The sequence below is a fragment of the Sus scrofa genome, chromosome 3 (genome assembly GCF_000003025.6).
Source record: "Sus scrofa isolate TJ Tabasco breed Duroc chromosome 3, Sscrofa11.1, whole genome shotgun sequence".
Classification (NCBI taxonomy): Eukaryota; Metazoa; Chordata; class Mammalia; order Artiodactyla; family Suidae; genus Sus; species Sus scrofa.
The window spans coordinates 79,495,854-79,522,009 of NC_010445.4; the positions used below are offsets into that span (position 1 = coordinate 79,495,854).

Consider the following 26,156-nt stretch of genomic DNA (forward strand, 5'->3'; position numbering starts at 1 on the left):
CTTTTTTCTTTTTTTTCTTTTTTTTTTTTTTTTGGTCTTTTTGCTTTTTTTTTTAGGGCGGCACCGCAGCATATGGAGGTTCCCAGACTAGGGGTCTAATCGGAGCTGTAGCCACTAGCCTACACCACAGCCACAGCAACGCCAGATTCAAGCCACATCTGCAACCCACACAACAGCTCATGGCAACATGGGATCCTTAACCCACTGAGCAAGGCCAGGGATTGAACCCACAACCTCATGGTTCCTAGTTGGATTCGTTTCCGCTGCACCAAAATGGGAACTCCAAGTATAATTCCCTTTTGCCATGTAAACTAACACATTAACAGACTCTGAGGATTAAAGTGTGATCTCTGGGAGGTCCTTATTCTGCTACAACCTATACCCTCAGTGTAGAAAATGTGGAAATACAGAAAAAGCATAAAGAAGAATACAGAAGCCACTTCCAACCCCACCTCCCAGAGACAACTGCAAACAATTTAGTGTATATTCATGAAGTCCTTTGTTAGGTGCAAATGTTTTTCTTTGTAAACTAGGTTTGAATACTCTCCTTATTGTTATTAAGGAAAACTACTAAACATTATATATATAATTATATATACATATTATATAGTGCTCAGTAATTTTATATATAGTATTTAATAATTTTCCTTAATAATATGCATGTATTTTGATGCTAATTAATATTTTGCAACATTTCATTTTTTTAATGGCTATCTAGCATTCCAATATGTGGATGTTTCCATAATTTATATCGCTAATTTAGTGAATCCACTATTGTAGGGCATGTAATTTATCTCTAACTTTTTCTTATGCCTAGTAGCCCCATAATAAACATCCCTGAAGCTACATCTTTGTACACATTCTTAGGATCCATTCCCCAAAAGTACCCCAAATATTGGGTTACCACATCATTTATCCTTCAAAAAGGACATTTTTGAGAATGAAAAAGAGTAATCTTAAAAATTAGCAATAAGAGTTTCTTGGTGGTTCAGCATTGGATCCAGCATTGTCACTGCTGTGGCTTGAGTCACTGCTGTGGAGCAGGTTCAATCCCTGGCCCCAGAGCTTCTGTATGCCACGGGCATGGCCAAAGAAAAAAAATTAACAGCAGGAGTTTGTAATTAATACTTACACACTATTATATATAAAATAGATAATCAACAAGGACCTACAGTATAGCAAAGGGAACTCTACTCAATATTCTGTTATATGGGAAAGGAAAGTGAAAATGAATGAATATATGGATATATATAGCTGAATCAGTTCACTGTACACCTGAAACTAACACAATGTAAATTAACTATATGCCAATATAAAGAAAAAATTAATTTTAAAATGTATTAATTAAAAAAGTAATTAACAGTAACTAAAAACTAACAATAAGCCAGGATGGACCTGGACACAATGCATGTTGCCAAACCGACCGCATGAAAAGTTGCCATGGTTTACATTCCCAGGGATAGAACCCAAGAAATCCTGCTCAAAGCCCATCAAAATTGCCAGGCCTCGCCTAAAAAGCCAAAAAAAAAAAAAAGAAGAAGAAGAGAATTCCTATTGTGGTGCAGCGGAAACAAATCATATTAGTAACCATGAGGTTGCAGGTTCAATCCCTGGCCTCCCTCAGTGGGTTAAGGATCTGGCATTGTGGTGAGCTCTGGTGCAGGTTGCAGACACAGCTTGGATACTATGTGGCTATGGTGTAGGCCAGCAGCTATAGCTCTGATTGGACCCCTAGCCTGGGAACCTCCATATGCCGTGGGTGTGGTCCTAAAAAGCACACACAAAAAAAAAATGTCGGGCCTCCCTGTGCCCACAGATCCCAGCCTCCATCTTCCCTAAAACTGAAACCCACACAGACACAAATGTCATTCTCACTCTCACTCAAGAGGTGGCAGTGACAGGCCTATTTCTTGTGGCAGGGAGAAGAGAGCTATGTCCTTCTCTGCTCTGGTAGCAAGTGACTTTACTCCAGGTGAGCCTATTACAGCTTCTGATCCAGGAAGCCTGGATTGGCTGCAAGGCAGCAGTAACCCCCACCCTCCTGACACACAGCCCCATGTCCAGGCTCAGCAAGGGAGGAAGCTTCTCACAGGCCCTTTCCCAGACCCAGGCAGGGGGCCCCTGGGGAGCCCTGTAACAAGACAGTATTATCTGAGCAAACTTACCTGCCAAATTTACCTGAGCAGGAAGCACTGACTCTTGAAGAGCCTGGAGCTGCAGTCAACCCGAGTTCCCTAACACGTGAAATTTTACAAGGAACAACTTACACTTTCTCTCAGAAGACTTCCTCTTGAGGAGTTCCTGCTGTGGCTCATGGAGTTAAGAACCTGACTAGTATCCATGAGGATGCAGGTTCAATCCCTGGCCTTGCTCAGTGGGTTAAAGTGTCTGGCATTGCCATGAGCTGCGGTGTAGATTGCAGATGCAGCTTAGATTCCCCCTTTGCTGTGGCTGTGGCATAGGCCGGCGGCAGCTGAAGCTCCAATTCAACCCCTATCCCGGGAACTTCTATTTGGCACAGGTGAGGCCCTAAAAAGAAAAAAAGAAAAGAATTCCTCTTGAATAGAACCCTCTGAAATCTTCAAGAATGATGGGTTAAGAACACACCCAAATAAAGCAATTGCTGAAACCACAAAAAAGCAAAAAGACTAAATTCAGTGTGAAGATGTTTTGTAACATTCCGACGGATCTTGTGTGTGCCTACGTATGTTTGTTTTGCTTTTTATTTCAGTAATGGTTATTTGATCTGGCCACCCAGGCTCTCTGGGAATAGAATGGGGCCCCTGCTCAGGACTGGGAATGCAAACACTGGAAAAAAAGGTATCAAGTCTTCAGGCTTCTTTTCTTGTAGGTGTTTCTAACCTTCTGAGTCAAGTAACCTAATGAAATCCGTCACCTCATCCACCCAGAGGCCACTCAGGAAACATCTGACTCATTCTTGTTGACTCATATGTTGGAAAAGCAAACCCAAATGGGCTCTGACAGCAATGGAGTTGGGAGCAGTTTTACTTGGAAGCAGTTGGCTCCCTGCCTAAGGAGAAATTAAGCCTTAAGAAATAAAGAAAGGAGTTCCTGTCATGGCACAGTGGAAACGAATCCGACTAGGAACCAAGAGGTGGCAGGTTCAATCCCTACAGCTCTGATTGGACCCCTAGCCTGGAAACTTCTATATGTATGGGTGCGGTCCTGAAAATCCAAAAAAAAAAAAAAAAAAGTCAGCTTCTCAAATAGGGGAAGACACAGCCAAAATACTACATGTGCTTGCCTCTGGAGAAAGGATGCTCTTTTTTATTATGAACTTGAGATACTGCAGACTTTTTTTTTTGGCCTCACCCACAGCATATGGAAGCTCCCAGGCCAGGGATTGAACCTGCACCACAGCAGCCACCCGAGCCACTGCAGTAACAACTGCTAGATTCTTTTTTTTTTTTTTTTTTTTTGGTCTTTTTGCCTTTTCTAGCGGTGCTCCCGCGACACATGGAGGTTCCCAGGCTAGGGGTTGAATCAGAGCTGTAGCCACCAGCCTACGCCAGAGCCACAGCAACGCGGGATCCGAGCCAGGTCTGTGACCTACACCACAGCTCACGGCAACGCTGGATCCTTAACCCACTGAGCAGGCCAGGGATCAAACCCGCAACTTCATGGTTCCTAGTCAGATTCATTAACCACTGGCCACGACGGGAACTCCAACAACTGCTAGATTCTTAACCTGCTGAGCCACAGAACTCCTAGACTTTTTTTTTTCTTCTTATTAGGGCTGCACCCGCAGCATACGGAGGTTCCCAGGCTAGGGGTAGAACTGGAGCTACAGCTGCCAGCCTACACCACAACCACAGCAACACGGGATCCGAGCCGTATCTGTGACCTATACCACAGCTCACGGCAATGCCAGATCCTTAACCCACTGAGCAAGGCCAGGGATTGAACCCACATCCTCCTGGATCCTAGTCAGATTTGTTAACCACTGAGCCATGAAGGGAAATCCAGGAGAACTAGACTTCTAAACTGTGTATACATATATATGTATATATGTGTGTATATATGTCTATATATCGTATATATGTGTATATATATATTACTTTGTTATTAAAACAATTAAATGTTGCTTTTAAAAAAGGAGGGGGAGCAAAACTGAAGCCCTAAGAAATGGGGCAGTTCCATTTTTAGGGAGTTTTATGGGCAACTTCTATTTGAGAATCTAGAAACTGTCATCTTTGTATTGTATGTTAATTAAGCTTCTCCATGGGGATGAAGGGGGAGTCAGCTTCTGGATTCAGAAGAATAGGAGCCAGAAAAGGTCCTGAATGTGGGCCTCGATGTTGGGTCGCATCCTGCAGGCCTATAGGCCCTGTGCTTGTCCAGCTTCAAGGCCCAAGAAAGAGCCCTGCGTCAGAAACAGAGACATCAGTGGTTTAATGGCTGGGGGTGGGGGCGGGGTGCTCTTCCAAGACTGAAGCAAGATCCTGGAGCAACAGCCACCGTGCCCAGCGGACAGGACAGGTAGCAGGAAGCAGGGGAAGGGCAGGGGGAGATTGCCAATTACAGGAGGAATTGGTTGACTCATGGGTTACCAGGGAAATAACCCGAGGGGCACGCCCCTCACCACCCCTTGATAAGAACAATCACTGGCTAGGACCTGGGGCAAGTAAGTAGGAAGGTCATTTAGGCGAATGGGGTGTAGGTGAAGCAGGGACTGGGACAGGTCGAGCAGGGGAGGTAGAGAGAGCAAGAGAACAGTCATCTTGAGAGAACTGACCAGACACTAAGCGTAGCCTCCCGCAGGCTCCGTGGGCCCTAGACAAGTGGATTTCTCTAAAGGGATCTCAGGCTAATGACAGCACTGGCCAGAGGCAGGATACAATTCGGATCTATTCTCAGCCCCAGAATCTAGACCCCTGGACTACCTTGTGTGCCAGCTCCTACAGCTGCTTCTGCTGGAGCCACAACCCCAAGGAGATCACACAGAGGCCTTTGCATCCTTTACCCTTAAGGATTCCTTCTTCCCTGGATATGCACTCTGCCCACGCCCTCGCCTCATTCAGGCCTCTGAACAGATGTCAGCTGCTTATAAACTTCGGGCCTAGTCAATTACTGTCTGAAATAGCCTGACAATCACCCCACTTGATTTCTCTTCCTTACATTTCACACTGCTTCCCATTATGTGATGTATTTACATGCCCAAAGGCTGTCTCCCCAGTTAAAATGCTAAGTGCATGAGCGAGATGTTTTTATTTACAGGCAGTCTCCAGGTCTTAAAGACACTGTCTGGCACATCGTGAGATCACAATAAATATGTGCTGAATAAGTGAATGAATTTTTTTTTTTTTGTCTTTTGAGGGCCACACCTGCAGCATACAGAGGTTCCCAGGCTAAAGGTCTAATCGGAGCTACAGCTGCCGTCCTAGCCACAGCCACAGCAACGCCAGATCCCAGCCGCCTCTACAACGCCAATCCTTAAGCCACTAAACGAGGGCATGGACTGAACCCGAAAGCTCATGGTTCCTAGTCGGATTTGTTTCTGCTGCGCCACAATGGGAACCCCTAAATTAATGTTAAAGTTAGAATTGAGGCATTCCCGTCATGGCTGAGGGGTTAACGAACATGACTAGTATCCATGAGGACGAGGTTCGATCCCTGGCCTCAATCAGTGGGCTAAGGATATGGCATTACCATGAGCTGTGGTGTAGGTCACAGACACAGCTCCGATCCCTCATTGCTGTGGCTGTGATGTAAGCAGCTGTAGCTCCGACTGGGCCCGAGCCTGAGAAATTTTATATGCCTCGGGTGCAGCCCTAAAAAGACAAAAGACAAAAAAAAAAAAAAAAAAAAAAAGAATTGTGTCAAACACCAAACAGGTATTTCATCAGGTAAATAGGGACTCACTTGAGAGGTATGTGGACATGGCTTTGGGGCTATTTGGTGGAGGCTGGGTGGAACGCCAAGATCCACAGCTTGAGCCCCTGCATTTGCAGATGCTATGGGTGCCTCCTTCCTGGTGTGACGTCAGCTCTCATAAAACGCTGGCAGATCACAGCCTGGTAGAACTGGAAAAATCCCGAGAAACTGATGAGAAAACCAAGGCCCAAAGAAGCCTAAGTGGCAGAGCTTGTGTTCTAACCCAGGTGTAGCCCACTCCGGGTCTGCTTTTCTTACCAAAATACGGGCACTGCCCTAGCCATTCCTGGAGCCCTCTCTAACAGTGGGAGGGAGGAAATTGTTTGGAGAGAAATTGCTCCGTAAATCTTCAACCAGTGGGCACTGTGAAAGCAGAAAGCAGGCTCTAAACTATATTTCTTCTGAATTGCTGTAATGTTCTATCAAATGACAACTCTGAACCTTTTTTTTTTTTTTTTTTTTTTTTTTTTTGTCTTTTGAGGGCTGCACCCATGGCACACAGAGGTTCCCAGGCTAGGGATCAAAACAGAGTTGCCGCTGCCGACCTACACCACAGCCACAGCAACGCGGGATCCGAGATGCATCTGCGACCTACACCGCAGCTCATAGCAACGCCCGATCCTTAACGCACTGAGTGAAGCCAGGAATTGAACTTGTATCCTCATGGATACTAGTCAGATTCGTTTCCGCTGAGCCATGATGGAAACGCCAGCTCTGAACTTTCTAAAAAAGCATTATTCAGTAGAATTTTTGGCCACAACGGAAACATTCTACACTTGTGCTGTTCAGTACAGTAGCACTTGACATGTGGCTAGTGTGACTGAGGAAGTGAAATTTACATTATATTTCACGCAATTAATGTACATTTAAGTATAAAGTAATGTATGTGGCTGGTAGGTACTGGTTTTGGACGGTTCCATTCTAGAAACTTGTATATGGAAATCTGAAAATCTGACTTAAAAAAAAAAAAAAAATGGAGTGCCCGTCGTGGAGGTTAACGAATCTGACTAGGAACCATGAGGTTGCTGGTTCGATCCCTGGCCTTGCTCAGTGGGTTAAAGATCCGGCGTCGCCACGAGCTGTGGTGTAGGTCACAGACGCGGCTCGGATCCCGCGTTGCTGTGGCTCTGGCATAGGCTTGGCAGCTACAGGTCCAATTAGACCCCTAGCCTGGGAACCTCCATATGCCGCGGGAGCGGCCAAAGAAATGGCAAAAAGACAAAAAAAAGAAAAAAAAAATGAACATCTGACTTTGGAATATGGCCTGGAGGAAGGGAGAGAGAGAGAGGGAGAAGGAGGAGGGGGAGAGGGAAGGAGGGAGAGAGACAGACATATACAGACATGTTGTAATTCCCCTTAATAACCACAAGATAGCACCATTTCTAAGAGTCTCCACCCTGAACAGCAAACCAGGTAAAATCTTCTAAAGCTGCTTTGGGATTCTAGGTTTCCCTCTCTCCCTCTCTCTCTCCTCTATCTAACTGTCTTCAGTATTTCTTCAAGACACACTCCACTGCCCCCTGATCCTCCCCTCCACACCTTCTTTTTCAATACTGACTTACCAACCTTCTGAGCAATATGACAGAAGAGGCCCTTTTGTGACTTTCAGAGCAACAAAATTCCTGAGACCAATATTTGTCTACACAAAGCGCAGTGGTTGGCTCACTGGGTGTGACCAGAAAGGTTGAAACCACCTGCTTTTTCTTCTCTCTGGGGTCTGCCTGTACTGCCCTAGCCGGCAGCCTGGAGGCTTCAGGGACAGTCTGTGGTCTGACCCTTCCCCTGGCTGTGTTCTCCATACCTCCCAACACGCACATCTTAGGAGCTCCTGCCCTGGGATCTGGTTTCCGGGGGTGGGGTGGGGGGGTGTCATCGGAATGTCTCTGGAGAAACTATAAACACGAACAGAATGTCTCCTGGTGGGGGTTCTGAGCTTCTCCTTTGTATTTTCGCCTGAGGAAAAAGCAGTCAGTGGTTTGGGGATGATGGGTGGAGCTTGCAGTATTTTTCTAAGGTTTTTGTAGATGGGGGATAAATCTCCAGGGATGGGCAGGGCTGCACACTCATTCCAGTACAGCGGGATCAGGGCTAAGAAAACACGAACACAAAGGAAACTTCAAAGCTCTTCCTCGAATCTGAATGGGAAGGGGCCTGCGGAAGGTCGGAAGGTCATGTTCACTTGGCACCAAACCCCTGTTTGCTTCCAGATGGCCAGGCAGCTCTGCAGATCCTTCTACACCCACCCTCTCAGGGAGGTCAGGAGTCAGCAGGGTCCTAAAGGCAAAGACAGAAGCGGAGCCCAGAGATTGGTGTCTGGCTCCAGCTCTTCTTGGGCCCTAAGAGCTGAGACTGGTTTCCTCTTTGCAAAGTGAGCTCAATCACCGAAAGAACGCTCCCCACTTCAGACTGGCCTCTTCCCCTACCCTGGTCAAACCCTGACACAGCTTCTTTGCAGGGAGTGGTAGGGATTACTAATGCTGGAAGGTCACTTAAGGTAATAATTGGAACAATCATTAATTTCTGAGGCCTAAGTGACTCATTTATCTCTGATATGTACAGAGATCAAAGGAGGTTATTTATGGCTTAGAAACAAACCTCCCATTCTTTCCTCTGCTATAATAAATAATAAAGGGCTTCCAAGCCTCCCTTCTTCGCCCATCTCTTCCTGTTGGTCTCTGTCTTTACTGTCCCTTGTACAAAACCAGCCCGCCTCTCCCTTCTCTCTGCTCTCCCCTCTTTAAGAAGCACAGCAGGTCAGGCTGTTCCCTGCCCAGCTTGGAGAGTCGGGGTTGCAGATATGCTAAGAAGTGAGGGGTGCTGATCCCTCTGTCCCAGAGGATGGCAGCAAGCCCTTGACCTCCGCAGGCCCAAGGTGGGCACCAGATGGGCTTGCCCCAGGAATGTGCCATCTTTACTTTGCCTGGATATGTTTGTCAGTGCCGGAGTCAGTCTGCCTGTTTAGGCTGGAAACCTGGCCCTGTCAACTATTGGCTCTGCGGCCTTGGGTGAGTTCCTTAACCTTTCCAAGTCTCAGTTCCCCAGTCTTTAAAATAGGGATAATAACAGCATCTAAGCTGGCTTACAAAAATTGCCAAAGATAAAATATGTAAAATGCTTACTTAATACAGAGCCTGATATAAAAATAATATCACCTATATGTGTTAGTACCTCAAAATTCTTTTTTTTTTTGCTTTTTAGGACTGCACCCATAGCATATGGAGGTTCCCAGGCTAGGGGTTTAATCAGAGCTACAGCTGCCAAAATATACAACAGCCACACCAATGCCAGATCTGAGCCACCTCTGTGACCCGCACCACAGCTCATGGCAGCACTGGATCCTTAACCCACTGAGTGGGCCAGGGATCGAATCTGCAACCTCAAGGTTCCTAGTCAGATTCATTTCTGCTGCACTCCAGTACCTCAAAAATCTTTATTTTGTTTGCATGAACTTGTAGCTGGAGTACAAACTGAGTCCTTCATGTTCTGATGTGGCCTCTAAGAGATACTGAAGTGAGAATGCATGTGCCCCCCACCCAGGGCCCTGGACCACTGCTGTAACAGAAATCAGATCACGGGGCGGGGGGGGGGGTGTTTCCTATTGTGTCTTAGTGGGTTACGAACCCAACTAGTATCCATGAGGACGCAAGTTCAATCCCTGCCTCACTCAGTGAGTTAAGGATCCAGCATTGCCACAAGCTGCGGGATAGGTCACAGACGCAGCTCAGATCTGGTGTTGCTGTGGCTGTGCTGTAGGCTGGCAGCTGCAGCTCCGCTTTGACACCTAGCCTGAGAACTTCTATATGTTGTAGGTGCAGCCCTAAAAAAAATAAATAAATCAGATCATGAGGTAGGGGTGGGGTGGGAAGGGGGAGATTGTGAGATGGACCCAAGTCAGTTTCTCCACATTAGCACTAGTGATCCTTTGGACCAGTTAATCCTTATTGTGAGGCTTCATCTGTACATTTCAGAACATTTAGCAGCATGTCTGGCCTCTACTCACTAGGTGCCGGTAGCAGCTTTCTAGTCATGTAAGCAGATAGGTTAGGGGGTCCCCAGAGAAAGAGAGCCAGGAATGGCTTTCTTGACATAAGAGAAGTCATTTTGGCCTAAGCCATTGGTGATCTAAGCCTGACTGCCATTCTTGCCCTTGAATAGATCTTAATAATTAGTGATCTTAAGGAAAGAAATTCAGGACCAGATAAAAGGCAGTCAAATAATAGTGCAGTGATAGAGCAGAGTGCTAGTTCCTCCTCAAGAAATATTCATAATGATCCGTCTTTGAGTTCTGCAGGAACTAAGGCCCCCACTCAGGTGTAGATGGAATAATGATGTTAACCCTCCTGCCTTCAATCAACTAAGACTTGGACTCTGTCAACTTTTGCCCCAATTCTATGCTAAATTCCTCCACTCAAGCCCCTTCATGAATATGCATGTACCCTTAGCTGAAAACTTCCCCAGTTTTGCTTTTGGGAAGATACTGCTTTGGGAAAGCCCCAGTGTTCTTCTTACTTGCTGCAATCCTTCCTTCTGCCAATCTTCACCTCAGTTGTGTCTGTTAACACCCACCAAGAGGCAAACCCAGTTTTGGGTTAATGGTCATAACAATCAAAACTGTCTCTAGACATAACATGTCCTTCGGGGGTCAAAAGTGCTCTTGTTTGAAAGTAAGTGAAAGATTTATATGCTGAGAACTACAAAACAATAAAGGAAATTAAAGGTGATTCAAGGAAATGGAGAGATGCTCTTGGATTGGACGAATCAATATTGTTAATCAATATTGTTAAAATGGCCATACTCCCCAAAGCAATCTACAGATTTAATGCAATCCCTATCAAATTACCCATGACATTTTTCACAGAACTAGAACACAAATAATCATAAAATTTATGTGGAGCCAAAAAAGACCCAGAATTGCCAAAGCAATCCTGAGGAAAAAGAACAAATATGGAGCCATAACCCTCCCAGACTTAGGACAGTAGTACAAGCCTACAATTATCAAAACAGCATTGCATTGGCACAAAAATGGACATCCAGATCAATGGAACAGAACAGAAAGGCCAAAAATAAACCCACACATTTATGGACAATTAATCTTCAACAAGGAGGCAAGAATACACAATTGGGAAAAGACAGTCTTTTCAGCAAGTTGGACAGATGCATGTAAATCAATGAAGTTAGAACATATCCTCATACCATACACAAAAATAAACTCAAAATGGCCTAATGTCTGAAACATAAGGCATGATACCATAAAACAACATAGGCAAAGCATTCTGACATAAATTGTACCAATGTTTTCTTCAGTTTCCCAAGGAAATACATATAAAAGCAAAAATAAATAAATGGGACCTAATCAAACTTATAAGCTTGTGCATAGCAAAGGAAGCCATAAACAAAATGAAAAAACATACAGAATGGGAAAAAATATCTGCAAATAATGTTACTGACAAGGTTTTGATCTCCAAAATACACAAATAGCTCATACAATTCAACAACAACAACAACAACAATTATTCAATCAAAAAATGAACAGAAGACCTAAACAGACATTTCTCTAAAGAAGACATAACAGATAATCAATAGGCACATGAAAAAAATCCCCAGCATTGTGAATTATTACAGAAATACAAATCAAAATTACAGTGAAGTTCCACCTCACGCCAGTCAGAATGGCCATCAGAAAGTCTATAGGAATTCCTTGGTGGCACAGAAAGTTAAGAATCTGGCTTTGTCACTGCTGTAGCTTGGATTTGTTCCCTGGCCTGGGGAACTTCTGTATACTATGGGGCATGGCCAAAAATTGGGCGGCGGGGGGGGAGTCTACAAACAACAAATGCTGGGAAGGGTATGGAGAAAAAGGAACCCTCCTACACTGCTGGTGGAATGTAAATTGGTATAACCACTATAGTAAATAGTATGAAACTTCCTCAAAAAACTAAGGATAGAGTTACCATGTATGATCCAGTAATCCCATTCTGGGGCTTATACCCAGAAAAAACTATAATTCAAAAAGATAACATGTACCACTATGTTCACAGCAGCACTATTCACAATAGCCAAGACATGGAAACAACCTAAATGTCCATCAACAGATGAATGGATAAAGAAGATGTGGTATATATGTATGATGGAATATTACTCAGCCATCAAAAAGAATTAAATCATGCCATTTGCAGAAACATGGATGAACATAGATATTATCATACTAAGTGAAGTCAGAAAGAGAAAGACTTTTTTTTTTTTTTTTTTTTGGTCTTTTTAGGGCCACGCCCACAGGCTCAGGGTCAAATCGGAGTTGAAGCTGCAGGTCTACACCACAGCCACAGCAACTTGGGATCCAAGCCACATCTGCTACTTACACCACAGCTCATGGATCCTTAACCCACAGAGCGAGGCCAGGGATTGAACCTGCGTCCTCATGGATGGTAGTTATATTCATTTCCACTGAGCTACTCACTCACTGCATGACCTTGGGCAAGTTGCTTAACCTCTCTGTGCCTTGGGATTCTTATCTATAAAATGAAGACAACAATAGCATTTACGTCATGAGTTTTTATGAGGATTAAATGACAATGCTTGTAAAGTAATCAGAACATAGTCTAGTACATAGCAAGCACTAAGCATTTGCTAAATAAGCCAAAACTTGAAAGGAAGTTGCTACAGACTGGAGATGCAGCTTCTGAAGTTAGTGTGTGCTCCTGCTCTGACCCAAGGTCCAGCAGTTATGTTTCTGTGAGCACCCCCTGGCCACCTGTACCAGGAGTGGGGCTGAGACTCCCTGGGGGTGCTGCTCTGCTGAGGTGGTTGCTCACAGGGGAATTCATTGGACCAGAGAGCAAATTCAGTGCAAAGAGCACCCACTTGACAGCCACTGGGGATTTCTTTGATTTGAGAGTGTTGGGGGCGGGGGGAGTACTTTCTCTCCACAAATTGAGGTTGAAGCACTGGGGGTAGGGGCCAGATAAAAAGGAGAAAAGACAATGTTTGGGCACAAACCAACAGCAGGAGCTCTGGGTAGTGAGTATCACTTTGAGTAACTAGAGATAAAGGTTCATGTACCAACTTAACAAAGGGTGGCGGCGTGCAGTTAGGGTTTGAAAGGGTGGAAGATTCTGATGAGACTTAAAGTTTGCCCTGTTTCTTTAGGAATGTCCTGGTGCCCAAGGTCAGTGCCTTTCTGACTAGAGACCACCTGGAAGGTGGAGGTGAGGTGGTGGCAGCTGGTTCTCAATGCTCTGTGCCAGGCAGGTAAGGAAACTTGGAGGAGAGTGTCATGGTCTGTGCATGCCAACTGGAAAAGAATTTCCAGACTCATATGGGGGTGAAAAGAAAGAAGAGTTTATTGAACATGGAGAAGAGGAAAGCAGAGTAAGATGAGAGATGCTGCAAGAGCAGCGGGATGACTTCCTGACAATAAGGGAGAGCCAACAACAAGCATGTGGTCATGTCTGTGTAACCCAGGGAGAAGAGAGGTCTTGCTATACACCTGAGGACCTGCTGATTGGTTGGAGAAAGAGGGATCTTGGGATGCACTTGCTGGTGGGTTGGGGGTGTATAAGTGAGGCAGAATATTAACTCAGGTAGTCAGTGTAGGAGCATGGGCTTCTATGCATTCTTTGATATGGCCATCAATTAACATTTGTGGCTTAAGGGCTCCAGGGAGTAACATCCTCGAGGCCTTGTTTACTATAGGGAGTGCAACTATGCACAGATGGACATTAATCCCCTGTGACTCAGTTTAAGGGAAGAAAAGGGTGAAGAAACTATGGGACTTACAGGACATTTCCATCCCTAGGACCTATTGAACAAGGACTGATATAGGTAACTAAGGCCAATGGGAGAAAACCACATCTCTCTGGACCCCACATTGGTACCCCCCCAACTTTAAGGAATAAAAACCCCTATAGGATAATAGAGAGTGGGCGCTCTTCTCCCCCCCTCCCAGCAACCCTGAGAACTATCTACTTTCCTTTAATAAAGACTTGGCTTGCTTGCTGCCTGTGTGTTCGAGGAGTTCATTCTTCAAGCACAGTGAACAAGAGCCCAGATTCCAGTACCATTTTTCCAGCATCATAAGGCCCCTATAGAGGCAGCATGAGGAGTGGGCCATGTACCTTTCCTAGTAGGGGGCAGGGAGGAGTGCGCCGGGTTGCTCAAGGTGGGGGAAGGGGCATAACAATGAGATGGGTGGGGTGATGATAAGGGTCTGGGAATTCTTGTCTGGGTCAGAGGTCTTTAAGCCCAACAGAGAGCTCTTCTCCCTTTGCTGCTGGGCTGTTGGTCCCATCAAGGGAGGTACCTGTGGAAGAAGGAATGGGGTGAGTAGCTGTGACCTTTGGAAGCCCAGATATTTCTGCTGTCAGAGGAGGCAAAATGCCAGCCAGGAAGCCCCCCAAACACACAGCAGGAAATGCCATCCACAATTCCCAGGCACTTTGTGTTAGTTAACCATCACTATGTAACAAATGACCCCAGATTTTATGGCTTAAACAAGCATTTATGATCTCTAACAGTATCTGAGAGTCAGGAATTTAGAAGCAGCTGAGCTGGGTAGTTCTGGCTCAAGGTCTCAAGATGTTGAATGGGGCTGAAGGCTTGACTGGAGCTGGGGATCTGCATCCAAGACAGCGCCTCTCATGGCTGTTGGCAGGAGGCCTCAGTTCTGTACCACAGGGGCCTCCCACAGGGCTGCTCATGCATCCTGAAAACATGGGGGCTGGCATCTTCCAGAGTAAGGAGTCCAAAGCAGAAACTAATTGATAGGTTCCCAGGAGGACGTAGACAGACCCCCAACCAGCAAATGTGGCTATTCACCTTGGAGACTTGCTGTGGACACCCTCTCCCGGAATGTGGATGCCCAAGTTGGACAGCAAGAAACAATGGCCTGTGGAAAACAACTGCCTACGTAGATTAACCTCCTACAGGGATTAACTGCCCTCTGTCATGGGACTTGACTCCCTACCCCTGCCTTGACCTTCCTCTCCTCCTTCTTCATTGTTCCTGCCACACGTTTCTGCCATGAACTCCACCCACAGACTCCTGCCACAGATCCTTTATAAGCCTAGCACCTCCTCACAGTCAGGGCTGGCATCATCTTAAGCTCTGCCCATGCCTCTCTGATGCCTTAATAAATCTTTGCTTTACTAACTTGGCCTTGTGCATTCCTCCCTTGGCAAACCTAACACTACTGCAGAAGTCTTTTATGTAGTTAGCTTCCAAGGCATGTTCCATCACTTCTGTATATGTTGGTTATACAGATCCATCCTGATACAGCGTGGGAGGCAGCTACACAAGGCCATGAAAACCACGAGGTGGGGCTCACTGGTCACCACCTTAGAGGCTGGACACCAGGGCTTTCAAGTCTTCAGAATATGCACCTGGACAGTGGCCCAGATATCAGCTAGGATCAGGTACACCTATGCAGAAGCCAGAGTGAAAACCCAATGCTGCCACTGCCCACAGCCTCTGTGGGTCTGAGTTGGGTGAGTTAGCCCCATGGTTGAGTGAAGGCTAGATGGTGGATCTAAGGCACTGGGTGGAAAAAACACTGGGCTTCTGAGCCCCTCTCCAAGGTGAGACTGGGAAACAAAGCCTTCCCACACACGAAACTGAGGAGAACCCTGTGGGGCTCCTGGGCACAGACGCCTTCCTGCATCCCCCATTTCTCGCCTGTAGAGAATAAGGCTTCAGCCTCCATGACCTTCCCTGAGTTCCAAAGGGCAGGTTCAAACAGTCCCTAATCAGGGAAGGGAGGGGACACAGAGACAAGGGAGAGGCAGTCCAGAGACAATACTGCAGCCTCGGGCCAGGGTCCTGGTTCCCCCTCAAGGGATACACATGACAATATCTTGAGCTCTCCCTCAGAACTAAAACCCCTAGCAAATGGAAGATGTTAACTACTTGAAGCATTTTTCATTCCAGAAAAGTCATGGGTACAATAATTTCAAAGACCACCAGAACCAGTCCCCAGGCTACTAGCTTTGAAGAAGATGTAAACTTGCATCTGCCGTGATCCTAATCTCTGGCCCTGTTTTCCACTCCCAAATTGTAAGACCACTTTCTATTCTCTCCCAAAGGAGGGCACAGTCTTTAGGGCATTAGCCTGCTGTGGCCTCCTTTGCCTGGCAAAGCAATAAAGCTAGTCTTTTTTTTTTTTTTTTTTGCCACACCCATAGCATAGGGAAGTTTCCAGGCCAGGGATTGAACTCCACCATAGCGGTGATCTGAGCCACAGCAGTAACAATGCTGGGTCCTTAACCCATTGAGCCACCAAGGAATTCCACAGTAAAGCTATGCTTTTCTCCTTCACCCAAACCTCTGTCTCCATGTTTCCATTCAGCACCAGTGGCAGAGGCAACACACACACACCATAACAGTAGGGAAATCTGTAATTATAAAAAGGTTGATCCTAGGAGTTCTCTTATGGTAGTGTTGTTGCAGCTTGGGTTGCTGCTGTGGCACAGGTTCGATCCTTTGCCCAGGAACTTTCACATGCCAGGGACAGGGCGGGGGGCGGGGGGGGAGCCAAAAAAAAAAAAGGATTGATATCCAAGATTTCAGATATGACAGAGGCAGGGCAGATCACAGGCTACAGGGAGGAGATAGGCCATGCACTAAGTCCTAGCACCCAAAGCTCTCCCTGAGCCCAAATCCAGATATGATGAACTGCTGACAGCTTCCATGTGCTGCTGTTTCATGCCTCCTAGCCACTGGACATGCTCTTCCACCAGCAGAATACTTTCCCTCCACTATTCCCTTCTTGGTATCTCATGCTTTCAGACTCAGCTCAAGAAGGACCACCTACAAGAAGCCTCCCACATGATATGGATGCCCACCTCTGTCTAAAGTTCCCTCGGCTGCCCTAACCCCTACCAGGCTTGACCACGCCCACTGCTCCCTCCCTCCAGACTTAACTCTCCCTGAGGGCAGGCGCCGAGGTCAGAGTCAATGGCATCTGGTGCAGTGCCTGGTGCCTGGTGCACTGAACACACGCTTGTAAGGAAAAGTGGGAGGGAAGCAGGATGGGAGAGAAGGAAGGATTCAGGAGACAAGAAATAAGGCATCATCTCTTTCTCTCCTTCATTCCACATGAGTGGGGCTTCAAGTGGAACCAGAGCTGTCGGCCAGAACCGCTCTCCTCTACTCTGCCTTCCACATCCCAGCAGCCTAAGCGGATCCATCCTCGTCCCCATCCTATAACACTCTGCCTGAGAAATCGCCTTTGGTACTGAAGGTGCACAAAAAGGAGGGCCCAGGGCCTGGGAGAGCACGTCTTCCCAGGACATCCTGACTCTGCTGGGGGAGCTTGAGACAAAGAACAGATTGAAAACACCCCTTGGTGACAATCTCTATGGGAAAATCCCATGATCCCCCAGGTGTCCTGAGTGCAGCCAGCAGGTGCTAAAGGAGACTGAACATCTGTGATGAAAGCAACTCAAAGCCAAGTTCTGGGGTGACCCCAGCAGGAGATCAGTCGGAGGGTATCACAGGGGCCTGACGGGCCTCTCTGTCACCTCAGGGCACAAATCAGACCTCTGGTTATTCACAGCCACTCACTCTTTCCACAGGCATTAGGTTAATATTTTAAACATTAACTGATGTTTTGTTTTGCTTAGTTTTCTGTTTGCTGAGATCTCCTGTGCTCAGGATAAATTAGTCATTCTCCTCTTTATTAGCGTGCGCAGAGCTCACTTTTATTTTTTTTGACCCATTCTCCCCATCCCAACCTCATTTTTCTTTTCTTATCATCCTGGTGATTTAAAAAAAAAATTTTTTTTGTCTTTTTAGGGCCTCACTCACGGCATATAGAGGTTCCCAGGTGAGGGGTCGAATTGGAGCTGTAGCTGCTGGCCACAGCCATGGCCACGGCCACAGCCACAGCCACAGCCATGCCAGATCTGAGCCATATCTGCAACCTACACCACAGCTCACGGCAACACCAGATCCTTAACCTACTGAGCGAGGCCAGGGATCAAACCTGCGTCCTTGTGGATAGTAGTAAGATTCATTTCTGCTGAGCCATGATGGGAACTCCTTTTTTCAAGTTTTATCGAAGTACAGTTGATTTACAAGGTCATGATAATTCCTGCTGTACAACAAAGGGATTCACTTCTACATATACACACATTCATTCTCTTTCAGATTCTTTTCTCACATAGATGATCACAGAATAGTGGGTTGGGTTCCCTGTGTTCATCCTGATGATTTTTTGTGTGTCTAGCCAATCTATATTTTTATTTGTATATAGGCTGAATATTGGTATCATTTTGTGCATATTTTTAAAAAATAGGCTTCAATGATCTTTTGGTATATGTATCTATCATACTTTTCTCACTTTTTTTCCAGTCAAGATGATGAGCTTTGGAGATGGCTCCAAGTTAATACAATATGGACCAGAACATTCCTTTCATCTGCTGAATGGTACTCATCATTTGCACATCACTTTTGATTTATCTACTTTCCTATTAATAAACTTCTAGTTGTTTCCAGCTCTCTGCTATTACAGACAATTCTGCAAGAACATATCCACACATGTTTCTTTGTGGGCCTGGGCAAGAGTTTCTCTGGGCTCAGCGTCCAGAGTCCTGGGTTGTAGGATTGGTCTCAGGGGCCCATTTCACTTCACACTTTCAATCAGTTTCCCAGAAAGGTTATACCAGTTAACATTCCCAAGAGAGTTTCTACTTTTCTTCACCTTTGGCAGTATTTGGTATCATCCAACTTTTTTTTTTTTTTTTCCTTTTTGTCCTCTTAGGACCATGCCAGCAGCATATGGAGGCTCCCAGGCTAAGGGCCAAATGGGAGCTACAGCTGCCAGCCTACATACACCACAGTCACAACACCACCAGATCTGAGCTGTATCTGTGACCTACACCATAGCTCACAGCAATGCCAGATCCTTAACCAATCGAGGCCAGGGATCCAACCTGTGTCCTCATGGATACTAGTCAGGTTCATGACCGCTGAGCCACCATGGGAACTGCCCCCAACTTTGTAATATTTGCCAATCTGATATGCGTAAAACCCCTATCTCCTTCTGAACCAAATTTCCCCAGTGTTGCCTTCCCATCCCGGTCTGCTGGTTCCCCTTTCAGAGCCTAGGGTTGTTCTTCTCACTCTCTCAGGGAAGGGGTGTGATGACCAAAGCACCAGAAGGGGCAGCTTTTGAGTTTCAAAACCCTAGACTCTTGGGGAACCAAAAAGGTTTCATAGCAGAGAAAAAAGATTTGGGAAAAAAACATGGAAAGGAGGAGAAGGTCAAGGACCCATTTTGACCCAGCCTGACTTGAACCTGGTGAAGGAGAGTGTCAGAAGGAAGAGCAGGAAAGTTTCTGTAGCTTCCAAGACAGAGGCTGATAAGAGGCAGGAGACACGGGAAGTGGGCTTTAAGGGCACAGGTGGGGACTACTGTGGTTCCCTGGAGGCGCCTTCCTGTAACACTTGTGTGTGTGTGTGTGTGTCTCTCTCTCTTTGGGGGAAGGGTGGTGCCCACTGCAAGTGGAAGTTTCCAACCCAGGCCACAGCTGCAACCACAGCCACTAAGGTGACAACACTGTATCTTCAACCTGCTGAGCCACAAGAGGACTCTGAACACTTCTCAACTCCAGTTGGCTGTGGAAAGGTAGAGGTCTGGGCTGATGCTATTAACTCTTTCCATTTTTCCAAGAGAAAGAAGACAAAATCAGATTTTTATGTGGAAGCACGCCTTAAAAAAAAAAAAGAAGTTGGAATTCCCATAGAGGCTCAGTGGTTAACGAATCCGACTAGGAACCATGAGGTTTCAGGTTCAATCCCTGGCCTTGCTCAGTGGGTTAAGGATCCAGCATTGCTATCTATGAGCTGTGGTGTAGGTTGCAGATGCGGCTAGGATCCCACGTTGCTGTGGCTCTGGCGTAGGCCATCGGCTACGTCTCCAATTAGACCCTTAGCCTGAAAACCTCCATATGCCGCATGAATGGCCCAAGAAAATGGCAAAAAAGACCAAAAAAAAAAAAAGTTACTATGGAAAATTTCAAACATTTTAAAATAGGCAAAATAATACAATGAACTCCCTTGGCGCCTATCACCAAGTTTCAACAATTGTCAGTTCATGGCCAACATTTTTTAGTCGATAACCCCACCCACTTTTCCCAGTCCTGAATGATTTCTTTCTTTCCTTCATTCTTTCTTTCTTGACACAACATGCAGTTGCCTGATGTGGGATCTCAGTTCCCAGACCAGGGATTGAACCCGGGCCGCAGCAGTGTAAGTGCCCAGTCCGAACCACTAGAACACCAGGAATTCCCCTTATCATTTTCTTTGTAAGGGTAAGGACGCATATTTGTATTTACTTTTATTTATTGGATTTTTTAGGGCTGCACCTGCAACATATGGAAGTTCCTGGGCCAGGGGTTGAATCAGAGCTACAACTGATGACCTATACCAGAGCCACAGCAATGCTAGATCCAAGCTACATCTGAGACCTCTGCCACAGCCTGCAGCAATGCCAGATCCTTAACCCACTGAGCGAGGCCAGGGCTCAAACCCACATCCTCATGGAAACTAGTTGGGTTCTTAAGCCACTGAGCCACAACAGGAACTCCTCATGTTTTCAGCTATAACACTATCATAACTAAATAAACCCCAATAATTTCATATCAAAATGCCTATCACTATTGAAATTTAGTTTTCTCATAGTGGTCATTAATGTTTATATTTATTATTTTATTTTTTACAATTTGTTTGAAATACAATCCAAAGTCCACACATTGTTAGCGATTAATGTTTTTAAGTTTCCTTTAATCGCTAGGTTTGCGCCCCACCTTTTTGACTCTTGCAGTGCATCTGTCAATGAAGCCAGGTCCTTTATTGTTTAGTGTCCCTCAGTCTGGATTTTGTTGGTGTTATTTAACGTGCTCCTCTGTCTTCGTCATTTCCTGTAATTGGTAGATGGATCTAAAAGCTAATGTTCTCATTACAAAAAAAAAAAAAAAAAAAAGGTTCATGATATTTTCTAAAGAATCTTTTTGTTTTGGGCCACTCCCATGGTATGTGGAAGTTCCCAGGCCAGGAACCCACCTCTCTGTGGGAGAACCGGATGTAAGAGATGAGGGGCCCTCAGAAGCCACTCAAGATTCTAGAAATCCTCCCTTCACTTCTTTCTGCTTGATTTTGATAGAAATATATATATATATATATTTTGTTGTTGTTGTTGTTTTGCTATTTCTTTGGGCCGCTCCCACGGCATATGGAGGTTCCCAGGCTAGGGGTCTCATCGGAGCTGTAGTCTCTGGCCTACGCCAGAGCCACAGCAACGAGGGATCCGAGCCGTGTCTACAACCCACACCACAGCTCATGGCAACGCCCGATCCTTAACCCACTGAGCAAGGCCAGGGATCGAACATGCAACCTCATGGTTCCTAGTTGGATTTGTTAACCACTGAGCCACAACGGGAACTCCTGATAGAAATATTCATCTAACTTTCTGAGTTTTGTCTTGTAAGAAACCTTTGCCTGCACTTTGTAACTTATTTACTGAAGGATTTTGTTTCTCAATCTGAACTGGGGTGCTTTGTTATTAGTAGAAGAATTTTGACTATATTCATTTACCATCATATTTAGTCATTTCCTGGGTTATTTTATTTTAGTTTTTATATTTTTGTATCTCTTTTTGTTTGTTTGTTTTTGGTCTTTTTAGGGCCATACCCGAGACATATGGAGGTTCCAAGGCTAGGGATCAAACTGGAGCTATAGCCCCCGGCCTACACCACAGCCACAGCAACACTGGATCCTTAACTCACTGAGAGAGGCCAGGGATAGAACCCAGGGCCTCAAGGATACTAGTCGGGCTCATTAACTGCTGAGCCACAACTCCCATTTTCCTATATCTTTCCCATTCTGTTTTTTACTTTATTTGTATCTTGTAAGTCAGTATGTGTGGTATTACATTTTTTAAAGCAGTCATGGGCAATTAACTTAAACAATAAAATATTTTCTTTTCTACATTTGGCCCTAATAACAATCAGAACTTTTAACTCCTATGGGGAAAAAAATTTTTTTTGTTCTCACTGCCTACCACATAAAAGCAAAAAGTATTCAAAAGAATGAAAATGATCATCATATAATGGAAAATACATGTTTAGTGATAAAATGTTTAGAACATTGAATATATATATATATATATATCCCTAAAATACAGTTATAAAATGCAGAAAGCATAAATGCAGGAAAATTTCATTTAGAAAAACAATTAGAGTGGGAGATTTTACTGTCTTATCCTCAGCTAGGCTTGACTTCAACTGCACAATAACAGAAATGCAAATCTGGCAGCTTAATCAAATGGAGACATCTGGCAGCCTCCAGGGCCAGTGACGAGGCTGTGGACGTACGTTATCAAGGGTTCAGGCTCCACCTAACTTGGTGTTCTGCTACAGTGTGCCATTCTTGACCTTGAAGGAGGGCAGAATATACCACCCTAGAGTATGCCAGAGAGATCCACCCCTCTCTATTTCTTCTTTGGCTTTTCTGCTTATTCACGGTTGAACCTGCCTCATTGAGCAGATGACACACTATTTCTCCATCTCTCTGGCCTGTCACAGGTCTTCTAACTACTTCCTGTCTATTTCAGCAACCTACTTCTGGGCTGTCTGAGTGGTGCCCTTCCCAGCTCAGCCTGGAACCAGAGTCCCATGCTAACTACACTCTTGAATGTTTCTCAACTCTTACTTTAGCCCCTGAGCCTGTCCTAGCCCCTGAGAAAATATCTCGTAGAGATAGAATGAATGGATACCTTGTGCTCTGTGTAATTTCCAACTGTCCACGGCAATTGCCCACATGGTGTCATACATCACAGGCTGGACCACAAACATACTCAACCAGTTCAAAAAGAATAGAAATGATACATACTATGCTCTCTGGCCAAAACAGAATGAAATACAAAGCAACAACCACAACAAGTAAAAATAAACCAACTACTTGGAACTGTTAAAATTCTTACTGAGTCAACAATTTAATTGGAAAGGAAATCAAGAACACAAAAGGGGTTTATTCAGAAAGCAATAATGTCACAGTAATTTCTGTGGAATGTAGTCAAAGCAGTACTTTTAGGAAATTTTATGATTTCAAATGTTCTCTTTTTTAGTGGTTGATAAAAGGAAACATTTTTGAAAGAATTCAACTGACAATATGAGAAAAGGAAGGAGAAGACAAACCAAACTAAAGAGGAAGAAGAAAATATGACCATAAAAGTAGAAGGAGATCATTTTGAAAGTGAAAAATAATTTCTCTGGGCTCAGGAAATAGAAAACGAAGTCTAATGAACCTATCTCAAAACAGAAACAAACTGACAGATGTAGAGAATAGACTTGTGGTTGCCAAGGAGGAGGGGGAAAGGAGTGGAATGGCCTGGCAGCTTAGGGTCAGAAAATGCAAACTATTATATTTAGAATGGATAAGCAATGAGGTGCTACTGTATAGCACAGTCTCTTGGGATAGACCATGATGGAAGATAATATAAGAAAATGTATATATACATATATGTATGCCTGGGTCACTTTGCTGTACAGCAGAACACTAAATCAACTCTAATTAAAAAAAAAAAATAAAGGCTAAGTATTTGAAAAGTAAAGCCATTTCAATAAAATCTGAGTTGAGAAAGGCGATAACAACCAATAAATAAAAATTTAAAAATAAGACTAGAACACAGGAGTTCCCATTGTGGCACAGCAGAAACGAATCCAACTAGTATCCATGAGGATGTGGGTTTGATCCCTGGCCTCACTCAGTGGGTTGGAAATCCTGCGTTGCTGTGGCTGTGGTATAGGCCAGCAGCTGTAGCTCTGATTCGACCCCTAGCCTAGGAACTTCCATATACCACAAGCATGGCAATAAAAAGACCCAAAAAAAAAAAAAAAAAAAAAAAAAGAATAGAACACAAAGGAATATGCTAGTAAGACTACAACACATGAGTGAAAGAACATGTTTTTAACAATATGAAAATCTAAACTTAACCTGATAAATATTAAACTAATAACTTGGGAGGGGGAAGGGAATTTAGAAAATTACTCAACTAGAAGTTACTCAACTATATATACCTGTGTGTGTGTATGTATATATATATATATTAGTTTTCTGTTGCTACACAAAAAAATTACCACAAATCCAGTGGCATAAAATAATACATGCTTATTATCTTATAGTTTCCCTCACTCAAGAGTCCAGGTACAGCTTAGCTAGGTTCTTGGCTCAGAGTTTCACAGGTAATAATCAAGGTGTCGGCTGTGCTTCGCAACAACATGGATGGACTTAGAAATTATCATACTAAGTCAAGTAACTAAGAAAGAGAAAGACAAAACCACATGATATCACTTATATGTGGAATCTAAATTATGACACAAATGAACTTATCTACAAAACAGAAACAGACTCACATAGAGAAGACACCTGTGGTTCCCAGAGGGAGGGAGAGGAGGGATCGACTGGGAGTTTGGGAGCTTGGGGAAAGCAAACTTTTATATACAGAAGGGGTAAAGAACAAAGTCCTACTGTATAGCACAGAGAACTATATTCAGTATCTTGTGATAAATCATAATGTCAAAGAACATGAAAATATATATATATATAATGCATAACTTTGCTGGATAGCAGAAATTAACACAACATTATAAATCAACTAGACCACAATAAAATAAAATTTTTTTTTCAAAAGTTGTTGGCAGAGTTTCCAAGTTGGGATAAATGGCTTAAGAATTTGATTGCAATGGCGTGGGTCACTACAGAGGTGCAGGTTCAATCCCTGGCCTGGCACCGTGGGTTAAAGGATCCCGCATTGCCATAGCTGTGGCATAGGTGCAGCTACAGCTCAGATTCAGTCCCTGACCCAGGAACCTCCACATGCCAAGGGTGCAGCCATAAAATAAATAAATAATAAAATATAAAAAAGGTGTTGGCTGTACAATGTTCTTATCTGGTGGCTTGACTAGGGAAAAATCTGCTTCCAACCTCATTGGCTGTTGGCAAAATTCATTTCCTTGTGCCTGAGGCCCCAGCTTTTTCCAACTGGCTGTCCTCGAGTCCTAAGGCTGCCTGGAGCTCCTTGCCGTGTGGTCCTCTCCACGTTTGTTCACAACATGGCAGTTGCTTCTTCAAGGCCAACAAGACAATCTCTCCAGTCTATTTGTCTGTCTCTAGATCTATGTAATTAGGGAGTGAGTCCATCACCTTTGCCATGGTATTTTAGTTAGAAGCAAGTTACAGGCTCCATGTGCATTTAACAGGAGGAGTATTAATTATTGGAGGTCCCCTTTGGGAGAGTCCACCACAGACTCCCAGATGTTCCAAGGAGCTCTACTATCCCTTCAAGACAGGACAGAAGCTCCAAAAGAGGCATGTGCTGAAGGCAACATAAGCCTTTGAGAACAGAGATTCAGGCTTTCACCCTTAGGTCCTTTAAAACCTATTGCAACATCAAAATCTACAGACAAGCTTGTGACTCTAACCTCTGCCCTCCACTTCTTCCTGGGTTCAAACCCAGTTACTGTACTGTCAATCCTTGGCTTCACCTTCTTGGCTGGACAGGCAGCTGCCCCAATGAAGTCTTGTTCTCCATGTCTGTCATGTTCTGCTAAGGCCGTATATGCAATGCGTACAGTCTTAAAGGATAGTTACATTCTAGGCCCTCACCTCCTTGATCTCCTCTCCTGTCCTATAACCTACTTTACACACTAGGTATTACAGGCCTTCTGATCCAAATGCCAAAGAGCTGTGATTGATGCTGTGAAGAAAGGAGCTGTGAGCTACAATTTACAAAGTCTTGCCTGGCAAAGACTCTCTAGGTATGGACTGAACTAGATCTCAAAGGCCTGGGGCCAACTTTGTTAGTGAAGACAAAGGTCAAATATATTTCTTGGTCTGTTTTTTTTTGTTGTTTTTTTCTTTTCTTTTTATGGCCATACCTGTGGCATATGGAAGTTCCCAGGCTAGGGGTGGAATCAGAGCTGCAGCTGCTGACCTATGCCACAGCCAGAGCAATACCAGATCCAAGCTGCAACTGCGACCTCCGCCACAGCTTGCAGCAATGCCAGATCCTTAACCCACTGAGTGAGGCCAAGGATCGAACCCACATCATCGTAGATATTAGTCAGGTTTTATTGTGAGCCACATGGGAAGTCCTCTTCATCTGTTTTTATGCAGTGTATCTCTAGAATTAAAATTACCTGGAGGACAATTAAGAAAAAAATGTTGAAAATGCTTGTTAGGGCGACAATAGTGAGAAAGATGTTAAG

The 26,156-nt window shown here is 44.7% G+C and overlaps 1 long non-coding RNA gene across 2 annotated transcripts in view; it reads right to left on the reverse strand.

Annotated features, from left to right (window-relative positions):
- LOC106508312 overlaps positions 1–26,156 on the reverse strand; it is a 139,812-nt gene that overhangs the window by 27,242 nt on the left and 86,414 nt on the right. For both annotated transcript variants that reach the window (XR_002342643.1, XR_002342644.1), the window contains exon 2: positions 5,884–6,044. This is a non-coding gene — a long non-coding RNA (uncharacterized LOC106508312). The remainder of the gene's footprint in view (positions 1–5,883; positions 6,045–26,156) is intronic.